The sequence below is a fragment of the Malus domestica genome, chromosome 06, assembly GCF_042453785.1.
Source record: "Malus domestica chromosome 06, GDT2T_hap1".
NCBI lineage: Eukaryota > Viridiplantae > Streptophyta > Magnoliopsida > Rosales > Rosaceae > Malus > Malus domestica.
Genome location: NC_091666.1, coordinates 21,137,822 through 21,151,909, shown reverse-complemented (window position 1 = coordinate 21,151,909; position 14,088 = coordinate 21,137,822). Strand labels below are relative to the sequence as shown.

The window sequence follows — 14,088 nt, the reverse complement described above, 5'->3', positions numbered from 1 at the left end:
CAAAGACCAAAGAGCAGAAAGAGATTTAGAGAAAAGAGATAGGACCAACTAAGGATATGTTCATCAAATAAAGAATTCTCAAGTAAGGAAATTTATAAACTCAGCTAAATTTAGCATGATGGGAAACTACTCAGGCAAATGAGATCACTTTTGCTTACAATTTGTACTAAAAGATAAGCACCTAATAGCAACACCTCATTTTTCAATCTCATTTGTGTCAAATACAAGCAAAATTCAATTAGGGTAAACTGCGATTTGACCCCCTAAACTATTACCCCATTTGAAATTGACCCCTGAACTATTTGTTTGGTAAATTAACCTACTGAAGTATTTAAAATCAGCCAATTTACCCCTTGTTGTAGATTTTGTCCACTATTCCGTCATATTCAAGGGCAAATTAGTCTTTTCATCATTAATTCTTACTTGTCAATTATAACCACTAATAAAATAATGACACGTGGATACAGAATAATTCAAAAACTTATAGCATAATAAGAAACATAAAGAAACCAAACATTTACATAAGAACCATTTCATATTGCCATTACACATTATTATATGTCCACATGTTATAATTTTATTGGTAGTTATAAGGGACATGTAAGAATTGATAATAAAAAGACTAATTTGCCCTTGAATTTGACAGAATAATGGACGGAATCTAACGACAAAGGGTTAATTGGCTTATTTCAAAAGGAAAACTAATGAAAATGACTTGAAAACTTTGAGTTTTAACGATAAAGACAAAATAATGAGTAAAGTAAATAGTAGTAGGTTTGACTTTTTAGTGTAAAAATATGGTTTTTCGTTAAAGTGAACAGTATCATGGGCTTTTCGTTAAAACTCCCTATTTCAATTAGTTCAGGGGTTAATTTACCAAAAAAATAGTTCAAGTAGTCAATTTCAACTAGAGTAAAAGTTTAGGAGGTCAAACGATAATTTACCTATTCAATTATCCACATAAAAAATTCAAACTTTGCAACCCAGACAAAAATCTCAAATAACAAGACATTCACAAACTCAGTAAAATTATGAAACCGAGAAACAAACTACGAAGATTATAAGGTGCATTACCTTGGCAGATTTGTATAGCATACCAGTGAGAAAATAGAAACCATCTACAGATATTGCAAGTGAAGTTATTGTTTTTTTGTGACTAATTTCGAATCATTCTTCTTAAGCAATTTACCAGTCTACAAATTAATCGAAAACACTTAAGAGCCAATCAAATTAAAGAAAAAACAATCTATGCTCAACTATTAACGTAGAAACTAAAACAAACCCAATAAACCCACATGCCTATCCTACCAAAATCGAATTGAATCGAACACCTTTCAAGCATCATATTACAAACTAGACAACAGATCAAACAAAAACCACAACTTGATGCCATCCATAAACAAACAAAAGGAAACTCAATTAAACACTACAAAAAAAATGCATAAGTGACGGAATTACTTGTAGCACTAAAAAATTCATCACATTCAAGTAAAATAAGTGAGGGCTTTTGAAAAAACGTCACATAAAGATATTTATTGGAGGTATAATTGTTTTAAGCTTACATTCGTTACATAAGAAGCTTAAATTCGTCAGAAATATAATGCGGAAAATTTTACCGCCCAGTGAATTATGAATAAGTGACGAAAGTACATAATTCGTGACATAACATAAAAGAATGCAACATGAATACATGAGAGGATAGGCAATGCATCACCTATTGTCTCAAAATCAGAAAAGTAAAATAAAATAAGAAGTAATCAAATTACAACCCCAAACCGTAAAGCCTCATCATATGTTCTGCTCTCTTACGGTTTTACCCCGCTCCGTCTCTCGACTGTTCTGCAAATTCGCCGCCAACGGCGTCCACCACCTCTCTATCGTCTCCCTCTCTCACCTACTCTCTAACCCTCTGCGCCCCACTCTTCACTATCTCCTCTCTCTAACCTATTGGGGAAAGAGAAATCTTCAGTTGTTCTGCTCTTTCTAACCTTGGACGAGTTCTCCGTGTCTATTTTTCTCTTCATTTCACCGATTTATGTCTCTCTACAGTGGTCTCTCTCTAAAAGCAATTGAAATATTCTCGAACTCTATTTTTCAGGTGTGTCCTATATATTTCTCTTAATTCGATCAATTTCTCGATCTTTGATTTTGATTTGGCTTTCTTTACGATTTTTTACTTTGTCTGTTATTCTGATTTCGATTTGTAAAGTCGAACTTCTAGTTTGAAATTTCAGATTTTAGGTTTATGATTGGGAATTTGAGGTTGGAATTTTTTTTTTTTTTTTTTGGTCTATTGAGGTTGGGATATTAGGGTTACGGTTAATTAGGGGGATCCGATTTGGGTTTGAAATTTTTAAAAGTTAAAAGATGCAATTTAGTTCTATCTTTAATTCAATTTTTCCCGTTTCGATTGAGGATTACCAAAAGAGCCATATAAGTTGAGTGTGTGAAGAGATTGTGTCAAAAGAGTAAAGACTTAGAAACGGCAAACAGGTACTTGGGTTGTCTGTTTGAGTTTGTGGGGTGATATCGGTCTGAGTCAACAAGTTTCTTCTTCAACGCCGATCACCATCCACCAGGTTTCTTTTTAATGTTGTTGAATTAGAATCTGTTGATTTGGGGGTTAAGGAATTGGATGGGATGCGTACTAGGTTAGCAATTCCATCCTTTGTTAAATTCTTAATCTTGATTGGTCGATTGCTAATTTGCATGATTAATTGCAATGTAATTGTACATGCTTGCTTTTTCTGTGTCTTTGTCTTAAGGCTATATGGATGAGATTCTTAAAAATTCTGGCCTACAATTGAATACTTCAATCTGAGAATTGAAAACTTCCGCAGTAGTTCTTGAATAATAATGCTACTATTACACACAACTTTGCGTAAACAAGCATTAATTCTTTATTTATTTGTTTTGGTTTGTCTTGGGAACTTGCTTCTTCTTTTACCTCTAGACTGAGATGGATGCATAAAACTCAGGTAGCTTGTGGGAGGAATATAAATACACAGTGAGTCATCAATTACTGAAAAAGGAAAGTCAATCAAAAAACAATGGATGGACAGCAGCTATAAGGAAAGCTGTGACTAGTTGATCTATGAGGAGAATTCACGAGCTGATGGTAATGGATAAGTATAACTTTAAGTGAGTTTTTGTTATCATTGTCGATGATGGTAATAATTGTTAGAGTATAATCTCATCTTAAGGAAGAGTGAACTTTAAATGAGTTTGTTACTGCAGTTGTATGAATATTCATGCCACATTATGCAATTTGTTTAATACATGTCAAAGCTTACAATTCCTTCTTATTTTGACCTCATGTCAAACTCTGTATTAATGATCTATAATCATTAGTCACCTCATAAAATTTTAGAGCTAGCCCAGGTTCCAATCTTTTGTTTTATTTTCATCTAAACTTAACATGGAATAACAATTTGAGTAATCTTAATTTTCTTTTGATCGTCTACATTTTTCTGGGACCTTTACCCTTCTAAATTTTGCCCCTCCCCCCTTGCGATAATTCCTGGCTTCTTCACTGGTTATTATATTTTTCACTATTGTTGTGACTTAGGGCAGTGCAGAGGAGCAGAGATGAATATGGAACATTTTTTTTATATTTTGATCTCAGTTTCTTTTTTGAGTTTAGGTTTCAATATCTGGATGTGTGCAGGTTCTCTATAAACCAAACTATTTGTATACAAGGTGAGAAAGCAATATGAAAGTCATAACATATAGCTTCAAAAGAAGGCAATTAAATTTTTTATTTGTCACCTTGCATTATTTTTTGGGATGTGGAAAAAAAAGGAAGGTTGATTAATGTAGGAGGCCAAGAGAAATAAGATGGATGTGTTTGTTTTCCTATTGAGAAGGTTAAATTTTTTTTTTTTTTTGCGTCACCCGTAAGTGGCGCGCTGTGTGGCCCGAGCACAGTGATAAGTGAGCAAGGGTCGCTGTATCTCCATCGGCACCCGGATGCAGTGTTAAATGAGCAAGGGGGCCGTAGAAACTTCTTTTCGAACGACTCCACTCAAAGTTGTTTGGGAGCATATGCTCCTATCAACTTTACACGGGACACACAAAAGAAGTACTTTGATCCTATTAGACGGGGGAGGGTGAAGAAGCTAGGACAGAAGGGTAGAGTTCAAGAGAGCAAAATGCGTTTAGGAACGTGGAATATAGGAACCTTAACGGGAAAATCTATGGAAGTAGTGGAAGTTATGGTGAGGAGAAGGATAAATATTATGTGCCTACAAGAAACTAAGTGGGTTGGTAGTAAGGCAAAGGATCTAGAAAACACAGGGTTTAAACTTTGGTATTCGGGCACAAATAGAACGAGAAACGGTGTTGGCATCATCGTGGACAAGACCTTGACACAAGATGTTGTAGATGTCAAGAGGGTAGGAGATAGAATCATGGCAATCAAGATTGTAATAGGACAAGAACTTATCAATGTGATTAGTGCGTACGCACCTCAAGTAGGGTTGGATACGAGTTCGAAGGAGAAATTTTGGGAAGACCTTGGAGACTTGGTGCAAGGAATTGCTCAGACGGAGAAGTTATTTATAGGAGGAGATCTAAATGGACACGTGGGCAGGGAGACAGGCAACTATGGAGGTTTTCATGGTGGCCATGGTTTTGGGGAGAGAAACGAGGATGGGGAAGCTATCTTGGATTTTGCAATGGCATATGATCTCTTCTTAGCCAACACCTTCTTTAAGAAGAGAGAAGAACATGTGATCACCTACAAGAGTGGGTCGTCAAAAACACAAATAGATTTTCTTCTAATGAGGAAAGGGGATCGTATAACTTGTAAGGATTGCAAAGTTATATCAGGAGAGAGCGTGGCTAATCAACATCGCTTGTTAGTGATGGATGTACATATCAAAAGAGGGAGACAAAAGAACAAGACTTGGAAGTGCCCAAGGACTAGATGGTGGAATCTAAAAGAAGAAAAACAAGCCATTTTCAAAGAGAATGTAATCACCCAATGTGTGTGGGATAGAGAGGGGGAAGCTAGCCAAATGTGGGATTCCATGGCTAGTTGTATCCGAAAAGTAGCAAAAGAGGTATTAGGAGAGTCCAAGGGCTTTGCCCCACACCAAAAGGAATCTTGGTGGTGGAATGAGGAGGTACAAACAAAGGTGAAGGCTAAGAAGGAATGTTGTAAAGCCTTATACAAGGAGAGGACCGATGAAAATTGTGAAAGGTATAGAAAAGCGAAGCAAGAGGCGAAGAAAGCGGTCAGAGAAGCTAAGTTAGCGGCTTACGACGATATGTATAAACGACTAGATACCAAAGAAGGAGAGTTTGATATCTATAAACTAGCTAGAGCAAGGGAAAAGAAGACAAGGGACCTAAACCAAGTGAGGTGCATCAAGGATGAGGATGGAAAGGTTCTTGCTACAGAGAACGCGGTTAAAGACAGATGGAGAGGTTATTTTCATAATCTTTTCAATGAAGGACATGAAAGGAGTGCTTCTTTAGGGGAGTTGAGTAACTCAGAAGAGTGTAGAAACTACTCTTTTTATCGTCGAATCCGGAAGGAAGAAGTGGTTGTATCCTTGAAGAAGATGAAGCATAGAAAAGCAATAGGCCCAGACGATATACCAATCGAAGTGTGGAAAGTTTTGGGAGAGACAGGTATAACATGGCTCACTGACCTTTTCAATAGGATTTTGAAAACGAAGAAGATGCCAAATGAGTGGCGAATGAGCACTTTGGTGCCTATCTACAAGAATAAGGGCGACGTACAAAATTGCATGAACTATAGGGGTATTAAGTTAATGAGTCATACAATGAAGCTCTGGGAGAGAGTCATTGAGCATAGATTGAGGCAAGAGACACGGGTTTCGGACAACCAATTCGGGTTCATGCCAGGGCGCTCAACCATGGAGGCAATCTATCTCTTACGAAGATTGATGGAAAGATATAGAGATGGGAAAAAGGATTTACACATGGTCTTTATAGATTTGGAAAAAGCGTATGATAGGGTCCCAAGAGACATTCTTTGGAGGATCTTAGAGAAGAAAGGAGTACGAGTAGCATATATCCAAGCTATAAAGGATATGTATGAAGGAGCAAAGACTGCCGTAAGAACTCATGAAGGACAAACCGAAAGCTTTCCCATAACTGTAGGATTACATCAAGGCTCATCCTTAAGTCCTTACCTTTTTGCGTTGGTAATGGATGAGTTAACAGGACATATTCAAGATGATATTCCATGGTGTATGCTTTTCGCAGACGATATAGTGTTGATAGATGAAACTCAGGAAGGGGTAAATGCAAAGCTTAACCTTTGGAGAGAAGTGTTGGAATCTAAAGGTCTTCGCCTAAGCCGATCAAAGACAGAATATATGGAGTGCAAGTTCAGTGCAGATGGAGGCCAAAACGAGTTAGGGGTGAGGATCGGAGATCAAGAAATACCAAAGAGCGACCGTTTTCGTTACCTAGGATCTATCTTGCAAAAGAACGGAGAATTAGATGGAGATCTCAACCATAGAATACAAGCTGGATGGATGAAGTGGAAGAGTGCATCTGGCGTGTTGTGTGACCGCCGTATGCCACTGAAGCTCAAGGGAAAATTTTATAGGACGGCAATAAGGCCGGCGATGCTGTATGGCACAAAATGTTGGGCGGTGAAGCATCAACACGTACACAAAATGGGTGTAGCGGAGATGAGGATGCTTCGTTGGATGTGTGGGCACACGAGAAAGGATAAGATTAGGAATGAGGATATCCGGGGTAAAGTAGGAGTAGCCGAAATTGAAGGAAAGATGAGAGAAAATCGGTTACGGTGGTTTGGACATGTGCAAAGAAGGCCTACTGACGCTCCGATTAGAAGATGCGACTATGGGACAGAGGTTCAGGGCCGAAGGGGTAGAGGAAGACCTAGGAAAACTTTGGAAGAGACTCTAAGAAAAGACTTAGAGTACTTGGATCTAACGAAGGACATGACACAGGACCGAGCACAATGGCGTTCTAAGATTCATATAGCCGATCCCACTCAGTGACTTGGATTTTCCAAGTCTCCAACCGAGAAGTTTTCCTCACTCGAAAAATTAAGGGAACACTACCCCAACCCACATGCTCCACTCAGAAAGCTTCAACATACAAGCTTCAACAAAAGAAAATTCAAAGAACTTAGCGAAGAAGGCTTTGGTGTATTTAACACAATACGTTGAAATGAAGGAAAACTTATTTATTGATATCCCCGATAAGCTACAAATATGTACATATACATGAGTCAAAATAAACAAACAAGATGGAGCCTTCACAAAGGTTGCTTAGGAGAAGTCTCAGCAGTCGGTAGAGCCCCAGAAAAAGAAGGCATCGGAGGGGGATCATTCGGAGCCTCAGTACTGGACAGAACCCTAGAAGGAGGAGGCATCAGAGGTTGATCATTTGGAGCTTCATTACGCGGTACAGCCCCAGAAGACGAAGGCAATAAATGCCTTTGGAACAAACCCACAAATCTCTGATGATCAAGTAAAACCTGACCATCAGTTTCCTTCATCTGGTCAAGCTTCCTCTTCATGTTTGTAGCATAGTCATGTGCGAGCCGGTGCAACTGTTTATTCTCATGCTTGAGCCCTCTAATCTCCTGTTTGAGACTCATCACTTCGGCCGCCAATGATTCAACTTGGCGGGTTCGAGCAAATAGGCGTTGGGCCATATTAGACACAGAACCTGCACACTGAACACTGAGAGCCAGTGAATCCTTAACAGCTAACTCATCAGACCGTTTGGAAAGTAGTCTGTTATCTTTGGGAGTGAGAAGGTTCCTGGCCACCACCGCAGCGGTCATATCATTCTTCATCACGGAATCCCCAACGGTAAGAGGACCAGTAGGGGAGACGAAGGATGGGCGCCATATGTTGTCTGGAGAAGGCGGGGCTGCCTCTTCAACAAGGTTCAAGTCAAAACGACGGTCGGAGGGGCCAGACATTTTCAAAGGTATTGAAGAGAGAAGAGGTCGGACAAATCAAGATCTTAGAAGTGCAAGAATGGAGCTTCTACTGGTGGAGATTCAAGTGTGCTTTGGAACTTAATGCCAGCCCCTATAAAAAGCTGCACTCGACGGAGCTTCAGACATCGAAGAGGCGTTTGCTTTCTCAAAAGCTGGGCTACTTAGAGACCACGAGGGTTGATCTCATAAATCGAAGAGGTGTTTGCTTTCTCAAAAGTTGGGCTGCTCAAAGATCACGAAAGCCGATCTCAGAAATTGAAGAGGCGCTCGCTTCCTCAAAAGCTGGGCTCCTTAGAGACCACGAGGGCCGATCTCAGAAATCGAAGAGGCACCTACTTTTCCAGCCTTGTCAGCACCTGTCACACGCACACTCAACTTTGCGGAAATTATGGGTATTCTGTCGAAGACTTCTGGGGAAGTAGAAAACACATGAATCTTACTGTCCAATCACCCACTTCCCACACGCAGCAATAGCTCATGGGTACCACAGATAACTTTGCCAAAGTTCTCTGCCAAAGTTGAGCACGTGAAGCTTGCAGCTCCCACTACATCGCTCTGACCAATAAAGGTAAAAGAATAGCAAAGAAACAGCACTAACAAAGTTTAGACCTATAAATTTTGAAGGTCTAGCTACCATATTATTACCCACAAGGGTAAAGGAACAGTACCACTGTTGGATAATTGGAAAGTCCCTGTGTGTCAACCTCTGTGCCTCGTGGCAAGGTAGACTAGCAAACATGCCCAACCTTTACTCACATTCGAGAAAACACTCCCAATAAGATTGCTTGCTCCAAAATCGAAGAGGCACCGTCCTCCGAATCTCGAGAGCCAGACTCCCAACATGACTACTTTCTCAAAAATCGAAGAAAGGGTAAAGGAACAGTACCATTGCTGGATAATTGGAAAGTCCCTGTGTGTCAACCTCTGTGCTTCGTGGCAAGGTAGACTAGCAAACATGCCTAACCTTTACTCACATTCGAGAAAACACTCCCAACAAGATTGCTTGCTCCAAAATCGAAGAGGCACCGCCCTCCGAATCTCGAGAGCCAGACTCCCAACATGATTACTTTCTCAAAAATCGAAGAGACACTGCTCCCCGAATCTCGAGAGCCAGACCCCCAGCATGATTGCTTTCTCAAAAATCGAAGAGGCATCGTTCTCCGAATCAATCGAAGAGGCGCTCGCTTTCTCAAAAGCTGGGCTGCTCAGAGACCACGAGGGCCGATCTCAGAAATCAAAGAGGCACCTTCTTTTCTAGCCTTGTCAGCACCTGTCACACGCACACTCAGCTTTGCGGAAATTATGGGCATTCTGTTGAAGACTTCTGGTGAAGTAGAAAGCACATGAATCTTACTGTTCAATCACCCACTTCCCACACGCAACAATAGCTCATGGGTACCACAGATAACTTTGTCAAAGTCTCTGCCAAAGTTGAGCACGTGAAGCTTGCAGCTCCCACTACATCGCTCTGACCAAGAAAGGTAAAAGAATAGCAAAGAAACAGCACTAACAAAGTTTAGACACATAAATTTTGAAGGTCTAGCTACCATATTATTACCCACAAGGGTAAAGGAATAGTACCACTGCTGGATAATTGGAAAGTCCCTGTGTGTCAACCTCCGTGCTTCGTGGCAAGGTAGACTAGCAAACATGCCCAACCTTTACTCACATCCGAGAAAACACTCCCAACAAGATTGCTTACTCCAAAATCGAAGAGGCACCGCCTTCCGAATCTCGAGAGCCAGACTCCCAACATGATTACTTTCTCAAAAATCGAAGAGACACTGCTCCCCGAATCTCGAGAGCCAGACCCCCACCATGATTGCTTTCTCAAAAATCGAAGAAGCATCGTTCTCCGAATCTCGAGAGCCAGATACCACATACCACTTTTTCAAAGTGCTCTGACAGAGTTAAAACATGTGAAGCTGGCAGCTCCCACTACCGTGCTATGACCAAGCAGGGTAAAGGAATAGCATTACTACTTGTTGTTAGGGAGACTCCTATATATGTCGACCTCCATCCCCAACGGACAGGCACACCTGCAAAAATGCTCAACCCTTCCTCATATCTGAGAGGCCACTCCCAACGAAGCCTTTCGAAATATTCAGCTTTCTTTCCCCCCGATAATACCTCTGCAAACAAGCTATACTAGAGCAAGAATATCTCATATCATCAGGGTTAAAAGCAAGAGTATCCCATATCATGCTTTTTCCCTGTCTTTTCCTTTGGCCTTGTTTTTACCTGCAAGACAAGGAGAAAGAGAGCAATCAGTCAGCACTTGAAATCAAGCTCCCAGCCAGGAACTGACAGCCTGGAACCCCTTACCTGATTACTTACCTGGCATTGCTCTCGAGTACTCATCTTCAACATCTTATGTTGCCAGGGAAGATACCGCATCTGCTTGAGGAACAGATAGGGCAAGTGCGAAGGATACAAGGAAGCATGTGGAGACAAGCGTAACAGCACACGTGCCGATCCATCCATTACTCTGTCAAAAGCAAAAGTATCCCATATCAGCAGGGTCGAACGTACTCTAGATTTGATGGACTTGTTTTGACCCTCAAATTCTTCAGTCGGCCTTATACTCTGGAGGAAACCAGAAAACCCTCCAGCTCAGTTCAAGAATAAGCCTGTGGAAAGTTACTTCTTCAAAAGAAAAAGTATCCCATATCATCTCTTCTCATTTTTCTTCTCTTTATCCTTCATGCTGCTGCAAGATGGGGAGAAGGTGAACAATCAGCCGGAGCTCTGATTGCTTACCTTGTCTGTCACCTCTTTCAGCAAATCCCCTAGCTCGGCGACTTGGGGGACTCCTACTACATGGTTTGTATCGCGCTTGACCAAGCCTGAAACTACAAGTAAGCTTCAAGTGAAATTGATACATTACCTTGTGCATCTCCACCAGTTAAAGATACCACCCCTGGATGGAGGAAGAGTACTTCCAGAGAAGCTGCCACATCTACCTATGAGACAGATAAGGCAAGTCGATACCATACTCCGATACTTAGAAGTTTCGTGATTACGAGATCATTCTCCCACAATATTTCCTAATGTCATTTGTACTCTAATGTCATTTGTACTAAATCATTCACTTGTACTCACTAAAGGAGAGCTTGAACCTATGTACTTGTGTAAACCCTTCACAATTAATGAGAACTCTTCTATTCCGTGGACGTAGCCAATCTGGGTGAACCACGTACATCTTGTGTTTGCTTTCCTATCTCTATCCATTTATATACTTATCCACACTAATGACCGGAGCAATTTAGCGAAGATCACAAAAAGCGACCGTTTTCGCTACCTAGGATCTATCTTACAAGAGAACGGAGAATTAGATGGAGATCTCAACCATAGAATACGAGCTGGATGGATGTTGTGTGACCGTCGTAGGCCACTGAAGCTCAAGGAAAAATTTTATAAGACGGCAATAAGGCCAGCGATGTTGTATGGCACAGAATGTTGGGCAGTGAAACATCAACACGTACACAAAATGGGTGTAGCAGAGATGAGGATGCTTCGTGGGATGTGTGGGCACACGAGAAAGGATAAGATTGAGAATGAGGATATCCGAGGTAAAGTAGGAGTAGCCGAAATTGAAGGAAAGATGAGAGAAAATCGGTTCCGGTGATTTGGACATGTGCAAAGAAGGCCGACTGACGCTCCGGTTCGAAGATGTGACTACGGGACAGAGGTTCAGGGCCGAAGGGGTAGAGGAAGACCTAGGAAAACTTTGGAAGAGACTCTAAGAAAAGGCTTAGAGTACTTGGATCTAACGGAGGACATGACACAAAACCGAGCGCAATGGCGTTCTAGGATTCATATAGCCGATCCCACTTAGTGGGAAAAGGCTTTGTTGTTGTTGTTGTTGTTGTTGTTCTACTAAATGCTTATTTATGTTGCGTAGAGTTGCTGAAGAATTGAGATTTTCTGGTATGAAATTATGTATGTGACAATTATTTGTAAAATACCGGAAAATAGGTGGTAACGAACTTGCTTTTGCTCCTGACTAGGTATCGCTATTGGATTGGTCTTGCAATTCCTAAAGGCTAGCTCATCTTTGGTTAAACCTGAACCTACATGTTAAGTCTTACCTTTGTCATTCCAGTATACATGTTCTCTTTCTTTAGCATTTATCATTGTAATTGACTTTTCTTGCATGCTAGTTGAATAACATTGACGAAGTGTCGAGTTATGTTTATACGAGCTCCATAAAAGAAGAACGAAGAGCTGAGAGCGCAATGGATTTGCAAAATGAGAACGAAGATGTCATCGCACAATTAAAGGTTAAGTTTTTGGCTGCAAGTCCGGGGTAAACATAAGTTGCTGTTAAGTTGCTGTTAAGTTGAGATGGGAGACCGTAAGTGTTTCCGACTGATACTTGTTAGTTTTGTGGATGTTCATGTTAGGTTTTGAAATGTCACTTGGTGTATGTATTTGACTTATGTGATTAAAGTCTTGATTAATAAATATGTGATTAAATGAAGTATACATTACATTTGTTATGAATTCTAATTTCAAATTATGAAACAAGGAATATATATGGTAATTGGTTCATCACATATTGGAAATAAATGGGTATATGACTTTGACATATGTGACGTACCCTGGCTCACATATCAAAGAAATAGGTGAGAATTTTAGCCTCATTTACACATACTGTATGCGACGAATTTGTAGAATTTGTATGTCACTAAATCTTCTTTTTTGTGACGCTTACTTCATCATATATCTCTTTGAATCCGGTATTCGAATCAATTATTAGGGGGCTAAAATGGCGTCACGTATACATAAAAATAAAAAAAATAAAAAATTTGTCACATATACTTTTGGTGATGCCTCATCGATGACGCTCGCAATGACGCTGAAAATACGTCATCAAATATGATGCATTTGATCTTTCTATGACAAATATCTATTTCTATGACAAATATCTATCGTCGCATAAACCCTATTTTCTTATACTGAAACCCACGTTCCATTCCAACTAAGCTCTCCCATCTTAGGTCAAGAGTGTCAAATAATTGATTCAAATCATCTATTTCATCACCAACATTACTTGTTGGACATTTCATCAATATCATGTAAGATTATATGCAATCTAATTCTAAGTGCAATATGGCAAAATATTTGGATTCTCAAAAAATTAAAGTAAGAATTTAATTAACAACTAATATTTTGCCGAAAAAAATAACATAACTATATAACAACAAATCACAAAAAATTAACAATTATAATTAACTCAACTTTTAAATTTTGGCTTCGGTCTCATTATTTTGTTTTTAATTCAATATATTTGTGTAACATAGGGTTTCTTGTTGGAAAAGTGGTTAACCGTTGAATTATGGCTGTTGTGTTGGTTGCTATTGCTAGATCGACAGGTAAAAATCTCAATAATGTTTATGGCATTTAATGATGTTTACTGGTTAATTTGAGGGATGGAGAGATCTCTCTAGTACTTTCTTTGAAGATATGGAGGATATGTGTTTATTGCAAATTAAAGTACAAAACTCTTTTATATATCAATTTAGCATTTGCGCATGTGATTTTGGTAAGATAAATTTTACCTTCTTTTATTTTTTATTTTTATTTTTGTCATCGTTTTCCTTCATCAAGTCTAAAAGAAAAAAAAACATGCAGTGCAACAAAATATAAATAACAATAGGCCTCTTGATTTTAATCTGCCATCTATTTGGATCAATTTTTTCCAAGCCTAATTAGTTCTTAGAGTTGTGGTTTATCATGTTTAAGTATGTTAAATACTTTATATGTCATCTTTTATCATGTGCTACTTCATGCTTTGTGTAACTTTTAATGCTTCTCCACAATATGACTAAAGAAAGAAAATTCTTATATGATCCATTGTTATTCATTGTCTTACGATTGTATTTTGTTGTTTTCAAGTTTATTTTTCTTGGTTTTAGTTGGATTTGAAGTTGGGTTTTCTGAAAGTTTAAATTTTTGCAAATGAGTAAAAACACCACAACAGTTTTTAGACATTCACATTTAGATGCACTAATTCAAATTGGCCTCAATCGTAAACAAAATCCAAATGAAAAGATGTCATACTGTTGGTTCATACTTCTTATTTGGTTCTCAAAGTGTTGTCACAATAACACTAAAGTCAA

General features: G+C 39.3%; 1 long non-coding RNA gene across 2 annotated transcripts; it reads left to right on the top strand.

Moving 5' to 3' along the window:
* The first annotated feature begins 1,730 nt into the window (after window positions 1-1,730).
* On the top strand, window positions 1,731-12,449 carry LOC103439185 (uncharacterized). 2 transcript variants are annotated; one of them, XR_011582025.1, is made up of 4 exons: window positions 1,731-2,098; window positions 2,979-3,118; window positions 11,974-12,042; window positions 12,127-12,449. It is a non-coding gene; the product is annotated as an uncharacterized lncRNA (long non-coding RNA). The 2 variants fall into 2 exon arrangements; XR_003774507.2 differs by lacking the exon at window positions 2,979-3,118 and having other exon boundaries at window positions 1,778-2,098; window positions 11,974-12,215.
* Window positions 12,450-14,088: the final 1,639 nt, after the last annotated feature.